Genomic DNA, 9,399 nt, shown 5'->3' with positions numbered 1-9,399 from the left:
CCCTTGGCTTGTTGGGGTTGACATAGAAATTCAATAAGGGTGTTACAGAGATTTTCCCCTTCCAGTTACAGGTATACAGTAAGAAATTTATACATAACCACATATAGGAGAGACTAACATTTTGCTATTCCTAAGTATGTGTTTTCTAAATTAGCATTTATTTTTAAATGATAAGTAGTACAATATATTTTTTGCATTACAAATAATTTAAAATACTTATAATAATTATTTATAATAAATGAAATTAACAACGTGAAAATATGTAAACTTGTTATAGCAGTTCAAATCACATTGATAGTGTAAATATTGTTGATACGTAGTATTTTTTTTTTTTTTTTTTTTTAACCCTTCCCCCTAGGAGCTCCCTCCTTTGCTCCCTTGGTGACTCGAACTCGCAACCTTCGGTTGAAAGTGGAGGGCGCTTACCATCTGAGCAACCCCCTCTTGTTTTATTATTTTTTGGATCTGAGAGATAGTGCTGATATTTCTACTATATAGAAGAATGGGTTTACCCATGCTTAGTCGTCAGTCACTCTTAAAAAAAAAAAAGGTGGGCCCCAATCTTCTTTAATAGTAGAAAAATTGTAAAAAAAAAAATTTTTTAAGGTGGGGCCCAATCTTCTATAATAGTAGGAATGAAAAAAAAACAAATTTATGGTGGGGCTCACTCTTTTATAATAGTAGAGATTAAAAAAAATTAAAGCGGGGTCCGCGTGGAGAATTAGGAGATAATTGCAAAAAAAATAAAAAAATAAGATGGGGTCCACATGAAGAAGTAGCTGACAATTGCTAGGAAACAAATTAAGGTGGGGTCCACGTGAAGAAGTAGGAGAATTGCAAAAGAAAAAAAAAAGAATATCTAAATAATGATAATAAGTTCAGAAAATGGTAAAGGTACGCTTAGAGAAAATGTAAAAAAGAGAAGTTCGGGAAGAAAGAAATAACGATTTAAATTGAACACAAAAAATGCTAAAGAATGAGAAATAACATCAAGAAGGCGAAATATAAACGGTCTTTTATAATAATAAATTAAAAAAAATAAGTTGGGTCCCACTCTTCTATAATAGTAGAATTTTTTAAAAAAAAATTAAGTTGGGGCCCACTTTTCTATAATAGTATAAATAAAAAAAATTAAGGTGGAGCCCACTCTTCCATAATAATAGAGATTAAAAAAAATTAAGATGGGATCCACGTGAAGAATTAGGAGATAATTGCAAAAAAAAAAAAAAATTAAAGTGAGATCCACGTGAAGAAGAAGAAAAAATAGGACATTTAAATAATGATAATAAGTTCAGAAAATGGTAAAGGTACGCTTAAAGAAAATTTAAAGAAGAGAAATTCAGGAAAAAAGAAATAACGATTTAAATTGAACACAAAAATCGCTAAAGAAGTAACGATTTAAACTTATGACTTCTTTAATGATTTTTATGTTCAATTTAAATCGTTATTTTTTTTTTTATTGAATTTCTCTTCTTTAAATTTTATGTAAGCGTACGATTAGCATAAACTTATCCGTGCTTCTTTAAGTTGCAAACACGTATGACACACGTGTCGCTTTTGTTGAGCCGTTCTCCACTTCTCACTTCTTAGTATTCCTTTCTTCCTTCTAGAGTCGTAAACATAGAGATTACCATCTTCAATCACCTTTCAGTTTTTCACCTCCTCATCTGTGTTCTTTGTCTTTCATTGGAGTCGATGGATTGAACACAGAACTTTCTTTTGATGTTCGCCAATGTTGAATTTCTGCAACTATTCTGGAGAAAAATTCTCATATGAAGTCGAGATTATATTGATATAATGGGACTACTGTGTCGGGATTCACTGATCTCATCCCCGATCCCCACTCTATTTGCACCTCCTATCCTCCTCAGGACTCAGGTCATTCTTTTATTGATTGAAAATTGGGGATTTTTGGGTTATAGATTTGGCTTACTTTTTGGTCGCAACAATTAATCTCTTGCAGAACTTCTGTTAATTCCTTTTTTTGACGTTCAATTTGTCTAGGGGAATTTTCAGCTTAGGTACACTAACTGCACTCAGCACATTGAATTGCAATCTGGAAAGAAAATATAGGAACAAGGGAAGAACTTTGATGCAGCCAAATTGGTTGACAATATGCCTAAAACAACATATTAAATAATTTCAAGTAAAATATATATGAGACTTTGAAACAACATACCAACGAGGATGTGTAGTTGCTTAGACAACTGCAGCAAAAGCACAGACAGAGTGGATGGAGTTCAACTAAAAGTTCATGCTGAAGTCTATTGTGCAACTAGCCAAAACTCCCATCGTCTTATATTATGCAGCTAGGCGAAATGGCCATCCTCTTATATTGGGAAGAATTTTGTCATTTTTCTGTATATCTTCTTCAATATCTCTTTAATTGTCATACTTTACTAAAATTACTCTCTTAAACTAGATACTTATTCAATTTGTATCACCTAAAAAGAACATGGAATAACTGCCACATCAAATATATACTTTCAAAGAGTTTTTCCTAGGATGATCATCCAAAAACACTAATATTTGGTGTTTGTAACAAACCAACTAATGCAATTTCTCATCACACCTCAAGGAAATCTAACTCGGTATTCAAAAAATACCCAAATTTATGTTTGACATAAAGTTTTCATATTTCAGTGGTTAGTAAGAAATCAAGAAAGAATGTCAAGCACTGTCAGGAAAGTCATTCGTTGCAAAGGTGTGACATTTGTTTCATTCCATTTCTTGTACATAACATAAACTTTCTTGTTTCTTTTTGAGAATTCCGGTAGTAATTTTGAACCAACGGTGGGGGTTTTTTTTTTATAGGTGCTGTGGCATGGGAGCCAGGGAACAAATTACTGATCGAGAAAGTGAAAGATTTACTAATTTCAGTAAATATCACAAGCTGGATCGACTTTTTCTTTTTAATTCCTTTGGATAATGTAGGAGCAATATTCATTCTTTCCTCGCATTCTTGGACGTGAAGCAGCAGGGTATGTTGTTTCAATTGATTGATTTGAAATTTATCATTGATCGTCTCTAAAACCAAAGGGTACTAATTAAACAAAATATTTTTGTCTGCTTCATTTGAAAATATAAGAGAAAACAATAAAAGGTGAAAGATACAACTTTCTTGCGATGTTCTTTATGTTTCGACAATATGCTCAGAAGAAGAAGAAGAGTAAAGTGGCCATCCTAAGAAGGTGCGAGTAATTAATGGGTATACAAGCCAACAGTTCTCCACAAATAAATCTTTTAGTTGTAACTTATATGTTTTACTTGAAAGTAAGGTAATGCATGAATGAGTTAAAATTTAGTATAGGCTTGACGAGATTACTAATGGCTCTGGAGCAGTTGTTCTTGCAACTCATAATTGAGTCAGGTAAATTTATAGAAGGTACACTTTTATTACCTTAATCATATGTTCAATATGTCCTTTCACATGCGAGCCTAATTCTTTTTTATGGACCAAGCGTGTGAAAATTCTTTTTGATAATGAATGGTTGTGAGATTCTTTGATACCGTGCTGAATTGTGTGACCAACTCATCTAAAAATTTAAATTGTTATTGATGATACACGTTTAATTATTTTCAGTATTGCTTAACCAATATTAAATGTTTTGGTTAACAGGAAAACTTATTGCATCCAAGGTTATAGATTTAGGAATCAGAAAGGTTAGTCAAAAACTCTAATTTGCTCAGCTATATGGCATGGCACAACGGTTTTCTTTTGATCTGAGAAATGCACAATTTCATGCAAGCAAGTATTTACCATTTGGACCTGTTAGCAACATATTCAAATATAAGGTACATTATTTTCTTCACTGAATGTTATTGTTGAACAATATATATGAGGTTCCCGCACTTTCTCTCAAGGTTGAAACCCCAATCATCAAAGACAATAGTAAGAGAATCCAAATTCAAATGACGAGGCATTGATTCTTTGGATGGTTCTATATATAGGGAATTGCATTGGGTGTTAATTAATTGTACTATAATTTTATGTTTCTGAGAATTACTTTGATAACTAATACTATAAATATGTTGCAACTCTTGCTTGCTTTAGAAGTCGACAAAAGTGTGTTGATATTATGACTTATTGATCCATTTCAATGAATGTGTTTGTTATATATAATTTTTCTTAGTTTTGCCTTTGGAGCTTTTGTGATTAAAAGTTTTTGTTAAATTTCTTATTTTGTTGACATGTCGAGCTTGGTTTCTATAATAATACAAAGAAGTCAATAAAAAGGACAAATGAAGTGAGTAGCATTACTGGTTCAATCAGCCTACTGATCAGTAGAATGGCCATTAAATTAGCGCTGCTTGATACATGATTTTCTGGTCTGAAAGCACAAATATTTAAAAAATGAAAATATACTTATTGATTTTATTGGTTACTAATAATCGTACTAACCATAGATCGTACCAGTAGCTTCAATATAGAATCGTTTTCTTCATTATCGATCTGTTGTGTGCTTTTGGTGTTGTCAAAAAGATTAGAGTAGTACAAATTTCGTCTTCATGTCTTAATATCTAATTCCTTTAAGAAGTACCCTGTACTGAATAACCATTTTCACGTAATTTTGGTTTCGCTTGAGTAGTACATACGGCATTGTGTAAAATTACATGTGCATCCCTGCTTCTTTAAGTTGCAAACACGTATGACACACGTGTCGCTTTTGTTGAGCCGTTCTCCACTTCTCACTTCTTAGTATTCCTTTCTTCCTTCTAGAGTCGTAAACATAGAGATTACCATCTTCAATCACCTTTCAGTTTTTCACCTCCTCATATGTGTTCTTTGTCTTTCATTGGAGTCGATGGATTGACCACAGAGCTTTCTTTTGATGTTTGCCAATGTTGAATTTCTGCAACTATTCTGGAGAAAAATTCTCCTATGAAGTCGAGATTATATTGATATAATGGGACTACTGTGTCCGGATTCACTGATCTCATCCCCGATCCCCACTCTATTTGCACCTCCTATCCTCCTCAGGACTCAGGTCATTCTTTTATTGATTGAAAATTGGGGATTTTTGGGTTATAGATTTGATTTACTTTTTTATCGCAACAATTCATCTCTTGCAGAACTTCTGTTAATTCCTTTTTTTTGACGTTCAATTTGCCTAGGGGAATTTTCAGCTTAGGTACACTAACTGCACTCAGCACATTGAATTGCAATCTGGAAAAAAAATATAGGAACAAGGGAAGAACTTTGATGCAGCCAAATTGGTTGACAATATGCCTAAAACAACATATTAAATAATTTCAAGTAAAATATATCTTCTTCAATAGCTCTTTAATTATCATACTTTACTAAAATTACTCTCTTAAACTAGATACTTATTCAATTTGTATCACCTAAAACGAACATGGAATAACTGCCACATCAAATATACACTTTCAAAGAGTTGTTCCTAGGATGATCATCCAAAAACACTAATATTTGGTGTTTATAAAAAACCAACTAATGCAATTTCTCATCACACCTCAAGGAAATCCAACTAGGTATTCATAAAATACCCAAACTTCTGTTTGACATAAAGTTTTCTATTTCAGTGGTTAGTAAGAAATCAAGAAAGAATGTCAAGCACTGTCAGGAAAGTCATTCGTTGCAAAGGTGTGACATTTGTTTCAGTCCATTTCTTGTACATAACATAAACTTTCTTGTTTCTTTTTGAGAATTCCGGTAGTAATTTTGAACCAACGGTGGGGTTTTTTTTTTTTTTTATAGGTGTTGTGGCATAGGAGCCAGGGAACAAATTACTGATCGAGAAAGTGAAAGATTTACTAATTTCAGTAAATATCACAAGCTGGATCGAATTTTTCTTTTTAATTCCTTTGGATAATATAGGAGCAATATTCATTCTTTCCTCGCATTCTTGGACGTGAAGCAGCAGGGTATGTTGTTTCAATTGATTGATTTGAAATTTATCATTGATCGTCTCTAAAACCAAAGGGTACTAATTAAACAAAATATTTTGTCTGCTTCATTTGAAAATATAAGAGAAAACAATAAAAGGTGAAAGATATAACTTTCTTGCGATGTTCTTTATGTTTCGACAATATGCTCAGAAGAAGAAGAAGAGTAAAGTGGCCATCCTAAGAAGGTGCGAGTAACTAATGGGTATACAAGCCAACAGTTCTCCACAAATAAGTCGACAAAAGTGTGTTGATATAATGACTTATTGTTCCATTTCAATGAATGTGTTTGTTATATATATAATTTTTCTTAGTTTGCCTTTGGAGCTTTTGTGATTAAAAGTTTTTGTTAAATTTCTTATTTTGTTGTCATGTCGAGCTTGGTTTCTATAATAATACAAAGAAGTCAATAAAAAGGACAAATGATGTGAGTAGCATTACTGGTTCAATCAGCCAACTGGTCAGTAGAATGGCCATTAAATTAGCGCTGCTTGATACATGATTTTCTGGTCTGAAAGCACAAATATTTAAAAAATGAAAATATACTTATTGATTTTATTGGTTACTAATAATCGTACTAACCATAGATCGTACCAGTAGCTTCAATATAGAATCGTCTTCTTCATTATCGATCTGTTGTGTGCTTTTGGTGTTGTCAAAAAGATTAGAGTAGTACAAATTTCGTCTTCATGTCTTAATATCTAATTCCTTTAAGAAGTACCCTGTACTGAATAACCATTTTCACTTTATAATCAGTTGAGATGAACTGTTGTTAGGAGATTAATACTGCCGTTTAGTGATTTTGAACTTAATGCCAATATTTCTTGTTTTGTGGCAGATTTGAGACAAATCACCTGATCAACAAGAAAGCCCTTACCAGATTTGAGAGGTATCCATGTCATGAAGCACTAGGTTATTCAAGGAAAGCTCTATTATTTAGCTTAACTCATGATCCATACTGATGGTTATTCTGAATCTGGCAAAGATACCAGCTGTGGCTGTTTAATTGTTGCAAACTAGCTTTACAAAGCTAGCTCGTGAACTTGTTGTAGCTGCGTGTAATGAACAACTTAATAATCACATTGATGTAGAGCAGAATTTTGAATAGTGCTACTTTTTGTATGTATGAGGAAAGCATATTCAAGTACTTGCAATTTTCGAACCTTCCATAGGACATCTGTCCGTTGATAGGAGAAAGCTTCCGAACAACTTCAAGGTGAATATTTATGATGCAAAGAGGCCATTGTTTAATGTTCGATATTACAGAATCATAGCAACGAAAGCGACTACGGGAAGACCACCTCTAATGTTGTCAGTATCCTATCTATTGAATGAACTTTTGCGTACTTCTATTCTTATAAACTTCTTTTCAGTGGATTTCAAGTGTTAATAGACCCGGTGTGGTAAATGTGCAATTTTTTTTCGATTCTCTGTTTCTTGCCTCCAGATATCAACATGTATCTGTAATACAATTTCTGAAGTGGTGTTACTTTCTTAAGGATGTCCAATAAGTACCAATCGTGTTTTTAGGTTAGTAGTATTTTCCTTGAATTGGGTTGAACATGTGATTCAGTTATTTAGGCATTCTGTTTTTTTCCTGATATAAGGATTGAATTTTCCAACCAGTAATAACATGTTTTTGGGTTGTCAGGTTAGGAAGCTGTACAGAAATTAAGACACTACTGATATTGGGTGTGTGTTGGCACAAGTGAAATTTCTTTTGTAACAAATTCCGAACTGTAATTGTCAGGGAATCAGGTTATCAAAGGGAACATGAACAATCTGACTTTTTTTTTTTAATCTTTTCTCATTAGCCAGCTCAAGAATGTAATTATGCAACTTTGTTCCGCAAATGAATAATACAAATCATATTATATTGATGTTTACTTGGCTTGATGGTATTGTTTCCTTTGTTTTGGGTAATCCTACTAAACAATTAAACAAAGTATGATATTGCCTTTCTCAGTGTCAGCTTTTGTAAAATTAGGTGGCGACTCTTTTTCAAAAGAGCACCAACAAACTCGTAGTAGCTTTCCAAGCGCTAACTCCGCCCGCGAAATGTGAACCGTAACACTTCTTATTTAATAAAAAGTTGTAGCCCAAAGTACCCTTATTCCTTGGTCTATGAAACTAGAGATTCTGGATTCAAACCCCAGCAGAGAGAAAAAAAGAATCGCAAGGCAAGGTTATCATAGAAACTATGCCTATTCTAGGTAAAGTTACGCCTTAAAGCATAGTTTCTATGTAGTTACATAGAAAATATGCTGGAGAAGGTATACTTTACATAGAAACTGTGCCTTAAGACATAACCTTTGCCTGAATAGGCATAGTTTGCTATGAAATCCTGCTTCGCGATTTTTTTTTACTCTGCTGGGGTTCGAACCCAGAATCTCAGGGTATTTTCGATCATTTTTTTATTACTTAAAGTGGAGAAGGGAAAATAATTAAAGACCGGCGGAGTAAAAAAAAAGTAGTTTTTTTTAAAAAACAGTTAAAAGAAAAAGGCACTTCTCGAAATAATAGTTTTTAGCTGTTCGACCAAATAGACTCTTAGTCTTAATAAAAACAAATGAGACCTTAAACTCCTAACCAACTAACTAACTGACTATCAGCAATAAAATTGCCACGTCGACACTAAGAATTGCAATAACAAGTTGCGAGGAAAGAAAGAATGCCGCTATTGAAGTAGGGGTGTTAATGGTACGGTTCGGGCGATTATTTTATAAATTTATACCATACTAATTTTTCGGTTAGTTCATTTTTAAAACCAAAATTAGACTTTTCGAACCGTCTCATCATCTCGGTTTCTCTTCAGTATCAGTACGGTTCGGTTATTTCGGTATTTTTTTTTCTTAAAAAAGAACATCATGTTATAATCGCTAGTAATAGTTAAAGACACAGTATCATGCACATTTCTATAGGACTTTGGCAAAAACTCTCTACACAATGTTACTATTTAAAAGGTGATGAATCAAGAAAACATGAAAGACGAAAAGAATAAAGATTGATCCCACTATTTCACGGTAGTGTAAAACAATTCTAAGCAAAGATAAAAAGTATAATTTAGATCATATGAGGGGGCAAAAATCAATCAAGATGTGACTCAAGAACTGAGTTTACTAAGATTAAGTATCCAATAAGAGATATTTAAAATCATACGAGAGGAAAGATATTTAATACTTTGTAGCTTTCTATCCAAGATCGTTGGAATACCTTATAGCTTACAAGCTAGTTATTACTCGAGATGCTAGAACTAATCTAATTCCTATAGGAGTAGTATAATAGATTTCAGAGTTGGAATGTTAGGTGTTAATTATGTTACCGGATTGTATTCATTTTCATCATCCCGAACCCAAGGCGAAAAATATTTTATTATATTTAAATTTAATATATATAATGTATTTTAGACATATAAACTTATTCGGTACGGTTCGGTATTTTTTCAGTTTATTTTTGTAAAATTAGAAATCAACCTAATTATTCGGTACGGTT

The 9,399-nt window shown here is 32.8% G+C and overlaps 1 long non-coding RNA gene across 9 annotated transcripts; it reads left to right on the top strand.

Moving 5' to 3' along the window:
- Positions 1-1,507: 1,507 nt before the first annotated feature.
- LOC132626375 (uncharacterized) lies at positions 1,508-7,799 on the top strand. 9 transcript variants are annotated; one of them, XR_009577261.1, is made up of 8 exons: positions 1,508-1,878; positions 2,005-2,360; positions 2,644-2,704; positions 2,815-2,981; positions 3,620-5,605; positions 5,720-5,886; positions 6,746-7,437; positions 7,559-7,799. It is a non-coding gene; the product is annotated as an uncharacterized LOC132626375 (long non-coding RNA). The 9 variants fall into 9 exon arrangements; XR_009577258.1 differs by lacking the exon at positions 2,005-2,360 and having other exon boundaries at positions 1,510-1,878; positions 6,746-7,218; positions 7,355-7,437; XR_009577256.1 differs by lacking the exon at positions 2,005-2,360 and having other exon boundaries at positions 1,511-1,878; positions 3,620-4,988; positions 5,545-5,605.
- Positions 7,800-9,399: the final 1,600 nt, after the last annotated feature.

This window comes from Lycium barbarum, chromosome 2, assembly GCF_019175385.1.
Source record: "Lycium barbarum isolate Lr01 chromosome 2, ASM1917538v2, whole genome shotgun sequence".
NCBI classification, from domain to species: domain Eukaryota; kingdom Viridiplantae; phylum Streptophyta; class Magnoliopsida; order Solanales; family Solanaceae; genus Lycium; species Lycium barbarum.
Note: the sequence above shows the minus strand (reverse complement) of the source record. Positions and strands in the feature narration are given on the sequence as shown.